We start from the raw sequence: 15,197 nt of genomic DNA, 5'->3' as shown, positions 1-15,197 counted from the left end.
TAAAGAAAATGTGTACTTAAAACACTGAAAAATAAAAGCTGTTGGATAAAAATACTCTGAAACTCTGTATGAGCTATGATGCTGCTTGGTATTTTTACTTGGACAATTATAAAATAATGCAGTGCAACTTTGGTCTATATCTTGTGTTCTTGTTTGTTTATGACAAGAATTATTGTTTAAGAAGATGTGTTGATTAAGAAAAACAAAATTTATAGAATTCAAACTTTTGAGAATTAATATTTGATAGTCAAAAGTCGGTATTCAAGTATTAAACTCTTGACTGTAGCCAGATTAAACAGTATCCATTAATAAAAATCCTACCACTGTCCATCACCTGATAAGTAAGCAAACAAACATAGTATAATAGTCAACAAACTGACTCAACCTCGATTCATTAAAGAAGAATGTCAAGGAAGAATTGTCATCTTTGGGTTAACCTATAGGGCATGTCTGTGAGGAAGTTTCTATGTTAAAGAAAGACCCAGCAATTAGTGAACAATTCCAAGACCTGGGTAGAAGTTATTGGCCTCTGTTAATGTGGGGGAATTTAGCTGAATAATGGAAAGCTAGCATGTGAGCATTTATGTATTTATTTCTCCATGTTACTGATTGTTGATATGATATGACTAACTCCTTCCATACCTTGCTACTGTAACTTCCTTGAAATGATGGTTTATATCCTGAGAGTTTTAAATTTGGATGAACTCTGTTTACTAAGTTGATTTTTGTTAGAACATTTTATTACAACACCAGAAATAAAACGAAGACACGTAGAACATGTGTATAATAGAAAAAAGTGTTTATATTTCTAAAGAATAAGTCTGACATTTGTTCAAACATAAGTGGAACTGGAAAATAATTATTCATCATGGGAAGTAAAATAAACTAGACACAGATCAAAATAGCATGACTGTAGACCTGTGTAATTTAACGAAGTTGACCTTGCAAAGGTTTCCAGTCAAATGGTAGTAACTGGTGGCTGAGAAGCCTAGAATGGAGGGAGAGATAGGGAAGAAATGATCCATTAGGTCAAACAAAATAGTCTGATGTGCTATTGTACAGGAGTGTGAGCCATGAGACATGATAACAATGTCCTGTGCAATCTAAAATGATAGAAGAAAGCATCCCAAATGTGCCCACTATAAAACTTGGGAAATATTCAAGAGAGCAGATGAATTTAAAAAAATTTAAATATCAAATATTTTAGGACTCTGAAAACACCAGAGTGTATTTTGGTGTTATTACCTTATAGTAACAAATGATATTATGTCCTATTTTAGTTTCCTATGTAGTAATTGAAACATAAATGTAATGAAAAAGAATTGTCAAAGAAGATATACAGATGAAGAATTAAAAGAAAATGACGCTCTCAGATGATAAATTTTCAGTTATATGTAGATTTTAATTGCTTCATAATTAAGATACAAATGACTTTTTTCTTACTTTCATTTATGTGCTCTTCCATTTCGAAAGCATGTTTTTGTTTGTTATTCCCATCTGCCCACCCTTCTGCCTTGCTTTTCCTGACCATGACAGTCTAAATTTAGCAGTCTAATTCCTCAATCATAGCACTTCCACCACAGTATTTACATATGTTCCCTAGCAGCCTGCTTTGAAGTCAGCCTTTCCTAGTGTAGCTCATGCCATTCTGACCAAGTATTCAATAAATTCATTTTAATGAATAGAATTTCATGGTGTTTACTGATATAGTTAACAAACAAAGAAAAATCAAAACACTTTTTTAAAAATCTTCATTTCTTCATTTAAGGAAAGTCTTCCTTCCTTCCCCACCTCCTCATGTCTTCCTTTCTTTCTGTGAAAATAGGTTCTCCTCTTATAATATACCATAACCATAAATTTTCCTTCCTCTATTCCTCCTAGCAATCTAATCTTCTTTCTCCCACAGATTCAGTCCTCTTCCATTCCTCTTCAGAAAAGAACAGTTCTCTAAGACACAGCAGTCGTACAAGACAAAACAAGACACAATAAGATAAAGTGAAATCCTTCATATGGAGGTTGAATAAAGCAACTAAATAGGAGGAAAAGAGTATAAAAAGCAGGCAAAAGAGTCAGAAACACACCGTTTCACACTGTTAGTAGACTCACAAGAATACCAAGCCAGCAACCATAAAATACAGGCGACCTAGCACAAAGCCATACTGGTCCAGTGCTTACCCTTTCAGTTTCATTGAACCCTGTTTAGTTGAGTCAGTGAGCAACATATTTACGTCGCATTCACTTCTATAATCTTTCCTTCTCCTCCCCTCTGGGGTTCCTGATCTCTCAGAGGAGGGATCCTATAGAGACCTACAATTTAGACTCTCTCTCTCTCTGTGTAATCTGTGTGTGTGTGTGTGTGTGTGTGTGTGTGTGTGTGTGTGTGTGTGTGTGTGTGTCTGCACCTGCCTCCACTGCTTCTGGAGGAAGCCTCTATGATGATAGTTGAACAAGGTATTAAGCTATGACTATCATGGAATACTACTAAGAATCGTTTCACTGAAATTGCGGGGCCGGGGGCAGTCATGTTTAGTTCTATTCTAGGACTCTGGATTATCTAGGTTCAGGTTCCTGACCACCTAGGCAGTGTAGATTGTGGGATCCCACATGTGGGCTGGGCCTCAAGTTAAACGAAGCAGTAGTTGGGCACTCCTGCACACTCTGTGTTGCCTGCTGTTGTGACAGCACATTTTGTAGGCAGGGTGAATTGTAGGTTGAGGTTTGACATGCTGGGTTGGTGTCCAAGTTTCTCTTTCCATAACCTGCAGAGAAAGACTTGCTGAAACCACTCATTCAGTCTCTAAATCCTGAAATGTTCATTTTGGGTAATTCTGTGACTTTGTTAGACAATGTGTGGTTAGAAAAGTTTCTCGGGGAATATGTGCAGTTGTGGGATGCAGCTAACCATGTTCTAGGCAGAGGCACTTTCCAGCCATGGATTCTTTTCTATTTTACAGTACCGAAAACTGTCAATTAAATTTCAATAAAATGACTGCATCATGTGAACAAACATTGTATTCTCAGAAAACCATACACACCTTTTATAGACCTGGATGGAGTTGGGAGGACCTTGGACTTCCCAAGGGGTCAAGGAACCCTGACTGGTCTTCAGACTAGAGAGGGAGGGAGAGGTGGGGAGGGGGAGGGAAAAGGTAGGCGGGTAGGAGGTGGAAATCTTTAATAAATAAATAAAGAAAGAAAAGAAAAAGAATTATTAGAATCCTCTAGCTGTCTAACATTCTCAGAGTCTGAATTTCATTTTTTTTTCTAGCACTTAATTAGCACAGTACATTTGAAGCTCTCCAAAGTGTTTTCAGTTTACAAGGTTTATCTTTAATACTATGTTTATTTGGCATTGTTCTCAATAGTCTAACGTTGAAGTTGGACTTGTGAAAACACTCTACAGGTACCTTCTAGTTATGTATGCCTGACAGCCTCAGTTCAATCTTAGAAACTCACTTATAAATGGAAATATATATATACTCCAAATTTATATATATATATATATATATATATATATATATATATATATATTGCCTTAAAATACTGTTTCTGTCCATTTGAATTTTTGTAATACATTAGACATTATAGGAATTGCACTTTACTTTTTTTTCTTTTTGAAAGTAATTTTATTAAATTATAAAAGTTTCCATTTCTGCCCCTCTTCCCAACACCCTCCCACTCCCCCCACTCCCTCTCCTCCTCCCTCTTGGTCCCTTAGGGCAGTCAGGGTTTCCTGCCCTGTGGGAAGTTCAAGTTCCTCTCCCCTCCCTCCAGGTCCAGGAAGGTGAATATCCAAACAGACTGGATCCCCAAATCCAGTATATGCAGAGGAAACAAGTGCCAGTGTCATAGTCAATGGCTTTTCAGAAAGACTTCGGGCCGGCCACATTCAGAGAATCCGGCCAAATTCCAAGAATCTGGTTAGATCACGTCCTCGTTCAGTCCCAGTCCAACTGGCCTTGGTAAACTCTCATTAGATTCATCCCCTTGTATCAGTGGGTGATAGCATCCCTCGCAGTCCTGATTTCCTTTTTCATGTTCTTCCTCCTTCTGCTCCTCATTTGGACCTTGGGGAGCTCAGTCCGGTGCTCCAATGTGGGTCTCCGTCTGTATAGCCATCCATCGTCGGATGAAGGTTCCCTCTGATCTTGCCTTCCTTGCTCACAGTTCTCTTTCCTTCTGCTCCTCATTTGGACCTTGGGGGGCTCAGTCCGGTGCTCCAATGTGGGTCTCTGTCTGTATCGCCGTCCTTCGCCAGATGAAGGATCTATGGTGATAAGCAAAATATTCATCAGTATGGTTATGGGCCAAGGCCAGTTCAGGCCTCTCTCCTCTGTACAGAGAACAATCTGGGGATCTCTCCTTGGACCTGGGATCCCATATATAATCAAGTCTCCTGTAAACCCTAAAATGACTCCCTTAGTTGAAATATATTCTTCCCTGATCCCATATTCATCCTTCCTCCCTCCCCCTATCCCAGGCCACCCAACTTTCCCCATTCCTCCCCTACTCCCTGCTCTCTAACCCTTTCCCCTTTCAACAACCCTACCACCCCCCCCATGCACCCGAGGTTACCTGGGACTCTTGTCTATTTCCTACCTCCTGGCGGATAGCTAAATAATCTTCATCAGGTTCATCTTCTTATTTAGCTTCTCTAGATCACGAATAATAAGCTCAAAGATCTTTAATTATGGTTAGAATCCACTTATGAGTGAATACATACCGTGTTCCTCTTTTTGGGTCTGCCTTACCTCACTCAGTAAAGCGTTTTCTATTTCCATCCATTTGCATGCAAAATTCAAGATGTCATTGTTTTTTACCACTGAGTAAAACTCTAATGTGTATATGTTCCACACCTTTTTTAACCATTCTTCTATTGAGGGGCACCTAGGCTGTTTCCAGGTTTTGGCTATTACAAATAGTGCTGCTATGAACATCGTAGAACAAATGCTTTTGTAGTATGTTAGGAAATCTCTAGGGTATATTCCCAAGAGTGGAATTGCTCGGTCCTGAGGGAGGTTGACTCCCAGTTTCCTGAGAAACCGCCACACTGATTTCCACAGTGGCTGCACAAGTTTGCATTCCCACCAACAATGGATGAGTGTTCCCCTCACCCCACATCCTCTCCAGCATAGGCTATCGTTGGTGTTTTTGACTTTAGTTATTCTGACAGGTGTAAAATGGTATCTCAAAGTGGTTTTGATTTGCATTTCCCTGATCGCTAAGGAGGTTGAGCATGACCTTAAGGGTCTTCTGGCCATTCGAAGTTCATCTGTTGTGAATTCTCTGTTCAGTTCAGTACCCCATTTTTTAATTGGGTTAATTAGAGTTTTAGTGTCTAGTTTCTTGAGTTCTTTGTATATTTTGGAGATCAGACCTTTGTCTGATGAGGGGTTGGTGAAGATCTTCTCCCAGTCAGAAGGCAGCCTTTTTGTCTTACTGACAGTGTCCTTTGCTTTACAGAAGCTTCTCAGTTTCAGTAGATCCCATTTTTTCATTGTTTCTCTTATTGTCTGTGCTACTGGGGTCCTACTTAAGAAGAGGCCTCCTTTGCCTATATCTTGTAGACTACTTCCCACTTTCTCTTCTATCAGGTTCAAAGTGGATGGATTAATGTTGATGTCTTTAATCCATTTGGACTTGATTTTTGTGCATGGTGATAGATATGGACCTACTTTCATTCTTTTACAGGCTGACATCCAGTTATGCCAGCACCATTTGTTAAAGATGCTTTCCTTCTTCCATTGTATACCTTTAGCTCCCTTGTCGAAAATTAGATGTTCATAGGTTTGTGGGTTAATATCTGGGTCTTCTATTCGATTCCATAGGTCGACTTCTCTGTTCTTATGCCAATACCAAGCTGTTTTCAATACTGTAGCTCTGTAATAGAGTTTGAAGTCAGGGATGGTAATGCCTCCAGAAGTTCTTTTATTGTATAAGATTGTTTTGGCTATCCTGGGTTTTTTGTTTTGCCATATAAACTTGATTATTGTTCTCTCAAGGTCTGTGAAGAAGTTTGAAGGGATTTTGATGGGGATTGCATTGAATCTATAGATTGCTTTTGGTAGAATTGCCATTTTTACTATGTTGAATCTCCCAATCCAAGAGCAGGGATGGTCTTTCCATTTTCTGGTATCCTCCTCAATTTATTTCTTCAAAGACTTAAAGTTCTTGTCAAATAGGTCTTTCACTTCCTTGGTTAGAGTAACCCCAAGATATTTTATGCTACTTGTGGCTATCATGAAAGGTGATGTTTCTCTGATTTCCCTCTCTGCTTCTTTATCCTTTGTGTATAGGAGGGCCACTGATTTTTTGGAGTTGATCTTGTATCCTGCCACATTACTAAAGGTGTTTATCAGCTGTAGGAGTTCTTTGGTAGAGTTTTTGGGATCACTTATGTATACTATCATATCGTCAGCAAATAACGAAAGTTTAACTTCATCCTTTCCAATACGAATCCCCTTGATCTCCTTATGCCGTCTTATTGCTATTGCTAGAACTTCAAGCACTATATTGAAGAGGTATGGAGAGAGTGGACAGCCTTGTCGCATTCCTGATTTTAGTGGAAAGGCTTTGAGTTTCTCTCCATTCAGTTTGATGTTAGCTGTCGGCTTGCTGTATATTGCTTTTATTATATTTAGGTATGATCCTTTTATCCCCAGTCTCTCCAACACCTTTCTCATAAATGGGTGTTGAATTTTGTCAAATGCTTTTTCAGCATCTAGTGAGATGATCATATGGTTTTTTCTTTCAGTTTATTTATATGATGGATTACATTGATAGATTTGCATATGTTGAACCAGCCCTGCATCTCTGGAATGAAGCCAACTTGATCATAATGGATAATTTTTCTAATGTGTTCTTGGGTTCGGTTTGCCAGTATTTTATTGAGAATTTTCGCGTCGATGTTCATGAGTGAGATTGGCCTGTAATTTTCTTTCTTGGTTGTGTCTTTGTGTGGTTTTGTTATTAGGGTTACTGTAGCTTCATAAAAGGAGTTAGGCAATGACTCTTCTGTTTCTATATTGTGGAATACGTTAAGGAGTATAGGTATTAGCTCTTCCTGGAAGTTCTGGTAGAATTCTGCATTGAAACCATCTGGTCCTGGGCTTTTTTTGGTAGGGAGATTTTTGATAACAGCTTCTAATTCTTCGCGACTAACAGGTCTATTTAGATTGTTCACCTGTTCTTGGTTCAACTTTGGTATATGGTACTTATCTAAAAAAAATGTCCATTTCTTTTACATTTTTCAACTTTGTGGCATATAAACTTTCGTAGTAAGATCTAATGATTCTCTGTATTTCCTCTGTGTCTGTGGTTATGTCCCCCTTTTCATTTCTGATCCTATTAATTTGCAAGTTCTCTCTCTGCCGTTTGATTAGTTTGGATAGGGGTTTGTCAATCTTGTTGATTTTCTCCAAGAACCAGCTTTTTGATTCATTGATTCTTTGGATTGTTTTCTCTGTTTCTATTTTGTTGATTTCAGCCCTCAGTTTGATTATTTCCAGTCTTCTAGACCTCCTGGGTGAATCAGCTTCTTTTTTTTCTAGAGCTTTCAAGTGTGCTGTTAAGTCTCCAATGTGTGCTTTCTCCATTTTCTTTAATTGGGCACTTAGTGCTATGAACTTTACTCTTAGCACTGCTTTCATAGTGTCCCATAGATTTGAGTATGTTGTGTCTTTATTTTCATTAAATTCAAGGAAGACTTTAATTTCTTTCTTTATTTCTTCCTTGACCCATGGGTGATTTAGTAGTTGACTGTTCAACTTCCATGAGTTTGTTGGCTTCCTGGGGGAAGCATTGTTGATCTGAGAAGACACAGGTGGTTACCAATATTTTTTTGTATCTGTGGAAGTTTGCTTTGTTACTGAGTATGTGGTCAATTTTTGAGAAGGTTCCATGAGCTGCAGAGAAAAAGGTATATTCTTTCCTATTTGGGTGAAGTGTTCTATAGATGTCTGTTAAGTCCATTTGATTCAGTACCTCCAATAAATCTCTTATTTCTCTGTTTGGTTTCTGTCTGATTGACCTGTCCATTGGTGAGAGAGGTGTGTTGAAGTCTCCTCCTATTAGTGTGTTTGGTTTGATGACTGCCTTGAGTTCTAGAAGAGTTTCTTTTACATATGTGGGTGCCTTTATATTAGGAGCATAGATATTCAGGATTGAGACTTCCTCCTGATGAATTGCTCCAGCTATGAGTATGAAATGTCCATCTCCATCTCTTCTGATTGATTTTACTTTGAAGTCGATTTTGTTAGATATTAGAATGACCACACCTGCTTGTTTCTTAGGTCCATTTGCTTGGAAAACCTTTTCCCAACCCTTTACTCTGAGTAGGTGTCTGTCTTTGTGGTTGAGGTGTGTTTCTTGTAAACAGCAGAATGTTGGATCCTGTTTTCGTATCCAATCTCTAAGTCTGTGCCTCTTTATAGGTGAATTGAGTCCATTGATATTAAGTGATATTAATGACCAGTGTTTGTTGACTCCGGTCATTTTTTTTTGGGGGGGTAGTAGAGTATATGTGTTTTTCTTCTTTGATTTGTACTTGTGAATGGTCGCTAGATGTTTGAGTTATTGTCGGCAGTGTTGGGAATGTTGGATTCCTTCGGTAGTGATTTTCCTTCTAATATTCTCTGTAAGGGTGGATTAGTAGCTACGTATTGCTTAAATTTGTTTTTATCCTGGAATATTTTGTTTTCTCTGTTGATAGTGAATGATAGCTTGGCTGGGTATAGCAGTCTGGGTTTGCATCCATGGTCTCTTAGTTTCTGCAGTACCTCTATCCAGGACCTTCTGGCTTTCATGGTTTCCATAGAGAAGTCCGGTGTAAGCCTGATAGGTTTACCTTTACAAGTTACTTGACCTTTTTCCTTTGCAGCTCTTAATATTTTTTCTTTAATCTGTATGTTTTGTGTTTTGATTATTATATGGCGAGGGAATGTTTTTTTCTGATCCAGTCTATTCGGTGTTCTGTATGCTTCTTGAACCTTCATAGGAATATCGTTCCTTAGGTTGGGAAAGTTTTCTTCTATAATTTTGTTGAATATATTTTCTGGGCCTTTGATCTGCAGTTCTTCTCCTTCTTCAATCCCTATTATTCTTAGATTTGGTTTTTTTATTGTGTCCCAGATTTCCTGAATGTTTTGTGAAGAGAATTTGTTGGATTTGCTGTTTTCTTTGACCAGAGCATTTATTTTCTCTATGGTATCTTTAGAATCTGAGATTCATTCTTCTATCTCTTTTATTCTATTGGTTATGCTTGATTCTGTAGTCTCCGTTTGTTTACCTAGGTTTTCCATATCCAGCCGGTTCTCGGTTTGTGTTTTCTTCATTGCCTCCATTTCAGTTTTCAATTCTTGAACTGTTTCCTTTACTTTTTTGATTGTTTTTTCTTGGTTTCTCAGGGTCTCATTCATGGATTTACTTATTTCTTCAAACTTTTGTTATATTTCTCATCTATTTCTATACTCATTTCTTCAAACTTTTTGTTTTATTTCTCATCCAATTCTTTAAGGGAGTTATTCATATTCTGTTAAGGGACTCTATTGCTTTCATAATGGCACTTTTTTCCACTTCTTCTGGGTTAAGGTGTTCAAGTCCTTCTATTGTAGGGTCTTTGGGATCTGGTGTTTTCATGTTGTTTTTCAGATTGTTGGATGAGGTCTTGCCTTGGTGTCTGCCCATCTCTTACTTCAAATGTTCTCTATTGGAACTTCTGTTACCCGGTCAGGTTCCCTTCTTGGGCAGGGATTTCACTGACAGAATGCCCACCTTTCCTCAGGCAGGCTATTGAAGCACAGGCACTCCCTCTTTCCGGGATGCGCTTACAATTCAGGCTCAGCTTTCAAGGCAGGTGAGCTGGGGAAATTTTATGGCCCCAGGGGGAAGGGAGAAATATAGGAATTCGTACCTGGATTGGAGCTGGGATGGCAGGCGGGAGGGAGGAGCCAGTACTGCAGGGTGATTTGGGTGTCTATGGGGTCGGGAAACGCCCAAGCTCCTCTTCACCAGGACCCTGCCATGGGCCCGAAGCAAACTCACCCCTCCTATGGCCCTCTGTTAGAAGTCAGGGCCCCTGCTGGTCAGGAATGTGGCTGAGCTGGCACCTGGTCCACCTGTCCTCAGGGAGGCCTTTAAGACCCAGGAACTGCCTCCAGTCAGAATGCGCCTACAGCCCAGGCCCTACTTGCAAGGCAGCTGAGCTGGGGGAATTTTATGGCCCCAGGGCGAAGGGAGAAATATAGGAATTCGTACCTGGATGGGAGCTGGGATGGCAGGCGGGAGGGGGTAGCCAGCACTGCAGGGCGACCTGGGCGTCTATGGGGTCGGGGAACGCCCAAGCTCCTCCTCCCGGGACCCTGCCACAGCCCGAAGCAAACTCACCCCTCCTATGGCCCTCTGCTAGAAGTCAGGGCCAGGAATTGCACTTTATATATATGAATATGTGTGTGTGTGTGTGTGTGTGTGTGTGTGTGTACATGAAGGTATATCTCTCTAAGTATTGCTCAACCATTAAAGTCACAGTTAGAATATCCTATGAGAAGCAAATTTATAGTAAATTTAAGAGGGTGATGTGAGCCAGGACTGAAATCACTGTCCTCAAAGTTCACCACGAACACCACAGGCATGATAATCTAAGAAGAGTAAAAGCAGAGTTGAAAATGAAATAGAAGTTATCATGAATAATGATGCTTCAAAACTAAACAGGATAACTTCTAATTATGTGACATGTTTCTATAGTCCTAATCTTATTTCAATATTTAAATGGCTTTAATTCTGTACTAGTATATTCTTGTACACTTATCAGTGATAGTATACATGGCGTAACATTAAAGAACTTTGGTGATGAATATTACATCTTACTATTCTTTTTTATAATAATATCTACAGAAAAGGACAAAATACATTATTCTTCACTATAGTTCTTTGCTTATTTTCTGAATATTTGAGTTGGTTGTTTAATGTCTTCCAAAGCATACATTGTTTAATATAGATGTATCAGGTAAAATGTCAAATATTTTATATAAACTATTTCACTATAAGGCTTAAATATATTAATGTTGATAAATTGAAGCAGAATGGGACAAGGTGACACTGTCAAATATAGAGAAAGTTATTAAAACTAAGCTTTTTTCAGCAACAATAACACAGCAAATTTTAAGTCATCTATGACAATGATTGTCTTGCTGTCTGCAGCTAGAACCTAAATAAATTTTACTGTTACAGATGAGTATATATGCTTGGGAGAGCTATTTTTGCTTAAGAAAGATGATTATAATGTTTTTCATGAACCATTATGCTTGTTTTTGAAATTGTAAATTACCTAGAATATAAGAAAAATATTTTTAATTTTTGTGTGTTTATGTATAAATGAATGGAGCATGTGTGTGCATGTGTGTCGTATGTGCACAAGTGTACAGAGGGCCCTACCTGTGAGTGCGCAAACAGCATAGGATGACACTGAATGTCTTACACTGTCACTCCACCTGATTGCTTTAAGAAAGGACCTGCCATGGAACCTGGATCTTGGCTGCTTGATAATTCTTGATAATTCTCCAGTTCTCACTCTCCACAGGCCTGAGGGTTGTGGGTATATGATCACACACATGGTTTTATGAGGGTGTTGAGGATGTCTACTCATATCCTCATATTACTCAACTCTAAATGGCACACCAGCTCCACTGCCTCTGCATTTTATATATGCATTGCTTTTATTATGACTTTCTAATAGGTTTTTAAACTTTTAAGGAAAAAGTGACAGAAATTATACACTTATTAGTTGCATGCTGTCCAAAATTTTCCAAAGGGTTTAGAATCACAAGGTTCACATAACAACATCCAGGCCTGGATGATAAGATGGCTCCACAGGTCACAGTCATTGTTTGCAAGTCCCATCATTGCAATCCCTGTGGTGGAGAAGAAAATTGCTTTTCTCTAATCTTCTAACCTTCATGAGTACACTGTGTTTGGCTTGTGTCACATACTCATTCATGATATACAACAAATAAACTGTGTGGAGAGCTGTAGAAATTTTAAATTACATATAAATTTAGCCATTAAATTTATCAAGTACATATATTTATGTCTTAATGGAAATAAGAATATTAATTCAACATAATATTTTATATGAAAAGTGCCTCACTTTTAGAACAATTGTATCTTAAATCATATGGTTTTCTTTCATAGAAAATAATTAAGCATAACTTTATAAAAGTCAAACTTATATATTTGAAACTAATTACTTTGATATAAAATTTATATTTGGGAAGTAACATATTTTTACATATAAGGGATTATGCTTTCTGATTATATGCGTTAGTAGTTATACACTGGATTTCTCCTATGTTTTGTTATATTATACAAAGAAAGACAAAAAGACATGTAACAATACATTCATTGAGACTTGTGTTCCTGTTTACTGATAAGAAGCGGATGGTATGGAAATTTAATTTTGTAGTGAGATCAATCTGGAAATAAAGCTGACAGTTGGACAGATGATAGAAAAAATGTTTCAGATACAAAGAAGAAATAGAAATAGGAATGGAAAACTTCTAAAAGAAATTCAAAGCGGTAGATAGGTTAAGGCATAGAAGTACCAAGTTCAAGGCTTTTGCATTGAGATATGACTAGCAGTCATATTTTAAATTATACTAAACCACATAAAAATAAAAATAAGTTTATACAAAAAGCATTGCTAATAACTTTCCTATGTTTTTATTTATTCTTAAATTAATAAGAGAGCTTTATTGTCTGGTCTTCTGATTCTTAAGCTGAAGCAACTTTGAGTTTTAAAATGATAAATCCTAAATGAACCCCAGTCAATCCATCAAAGCCATTGCTTATGTATGAGGGGAAAATGGAGTAACATATACACACTGAAATGATTTTGCCATGGATTTTCCTTTGCTAAGAAATAGGGCAAAGTCTGGGAAGAGAAGAGCTGAAAATTTAAGAGAATGTGCTGCTCTTCCTTAAGTATCTATATTTCATTCCAAGTACCCATGTTGTGTGATCCAACCTATAGTTTCAAGTCCAAAATACTGATGCCTTTTTCTGGTCTCCATGAAATTCACACACACACACACACACACACACACACACACACACACACACACACACAAAAGCAAAGAAATAAAAGTTATAAAAAAGGAAAAAATAAAAAGACATAGCACAGCATGTGCAAGCATGCTACTAAGTCTGAAAACTGGAGTTCAAACCCAGGAACACACCATGAAACATGAGAAAATAACCTCTTAGAAGTTGTCGTCTGTTCTCCATTGGGCACACTGCACCCCCAACAAACATAGGTGTTTAAAGATAAATTTAATTAAATTTATTTTAAAAGAAGAAACAAGAATATAAAAACCAAATAACCATAAAATTTGAAACCTTAGAAACTTTACTTGTATTCTAAATGGAATTTCAGTGAAACACAATTTAACTTATTAATGATTAAGTTCATAAAACCTAAATATTATTTTTAACAAAATAGAAAATAAACTATCTTTCTTTATTATACATACCAATCCAAGTTCCCACTCCCTCCCCTGCTCTAGTTCCCTCCATATACCCTCGTCTTTGAGGATTGAATGGGGGTTGGGTAGAAGGGTATACGGATGATACTTTGCTTAGCCACATTGATTTGGGGAAAGTCCAAGGCCCTCATTAGTATATATAGGCTAGCAAAGAATCATCTAAAGGGAATAGGTTCCCCTAAAATCAGTACATGCAGTAGGGATGAATCCTTGTGCCACTGCCAGTGGCCCCTCAGTCCGCCCCAGCCATGCAACTGTCAACCATATTCAGAAGAAGTAGTTTGGTCCTATTCTTTTTTTTTTTTTTTTCACCAAGTTCGGCTGGAGTTGGTGATCTCTGTTTCTGTGAGTGTACCAATCATGGTCTTAACACCTCTGATTATATTCTCATTTCTACCACTCTTCAACTGGACTTTGGGAGATGAGTCCAGTGCTCCGATGTGAGAGTCTGCCTCTGTTTCCATCAGTTAGTTGCAGGATGAATGTTCTCTGGTGATATTTAAGATATTCATTAACTGACTATAGGGCAAGTCATGATCAAGCGCCCTCTCCACTACTGCTTAGGGGTCTTAGTTGGGGTCATCCTTGTGGATTCCAGGGAATTTCTTCAGAGCCAGGTTTCTTGCAAGTGGCTATAATGGCTTCCTCAATCAAGGTATCTTTTTTCTTGCTCTCATCTCTGTACTTTCTCCTTCTCGAATATCCCATCCACTCAAATTCACCTCATACCTCTCCTTCTCCCCTCCTCTTCTACTTCCCCCTGCCTTCTCCCTACATCTCCGTTCTTCCAATTTTGTCAGACAATCTTGTCTGTTTCCACGTTCCAGGTGGGTCTATAATTGTTTTGCTTAGGGTTCTCCTTATTACTTAGCTTCTCTGGAATTATTAATTATAGGCTCAATGTCCTTTGTTTATAGCTAGTATCCTCTTCTGAGTGACTCTATACCTTATTCATTTTTTAGGTATGAGTTACCACACTGAGGATTGTGTTTTCTAATTGCATACATTTGCATGCAAAATTCAAGATGTCCTTTTTTTTTAAAATTTATTTTTATTTATTTATTTATAAAAAATTTACACTTCCTCCCCTCCTCCCAATACCCTCCTATTCCCCCTACTCCCTTTCTTCCTCCCTCTCCAGTCCCGAGAGCAGTCAGGGATTCCTGCCCCATGGAAAGTCCAAGTTCCTCCCCCATCCCTCCAGGTCCAGGAAGGTGAGCATCCAAACAGACCAGGATCCCAGAGAGCCAGTACACGCAGAGGAAATAAGACCCAGCACCATTGTCAATGGCCTCCCAGTCAGTCATCATGTCAGCCACATTCAGAGAATTCAGCACGATCACACGCTCATTCAGTCCCAGTCCAGCAGGCCATGGGGAGCTCCCACCAGACCAGTCCCCTTGTATCATTGGGTGAACGCATCCCTTGCAGTACTGACTTCATTTTTCATGTTCTCCCTCCTTCCACCCCTCATTTGGACCTTGGGGACTCATTCTAGTGCTCCATTGTAGGTCTCCGTCTCCATATCCATCCATCTTCGGATGAAGGTTCCCTCTGATCCTGCCTTCCTTGCTCACGCTCTCCCTCCATCTGCTTCTCATTTGGAGCTAGGGAGTTAAGTGCAGTATTCCAATGTGTGTCTCTGTCTCTATCTCCATCCAT

The sequence above is a fragment of the Myodes glareolus genome, chromosome 2 (genome assembly GCF_982192425.1).
Source record: "Myodes glareolus chromosome 2, mMyoGla1.1, whole genome shotgun sequence".
In the NCBI taxonomy this organism is placed as follows: Eukaryota; Metazoa; Chordata; class Mammalia; order Rodentia; family Cricetidae; genus Myodes; species Myodes glareolus.
Note: the sequence above shows the minus strand (reverse complement) of the source record.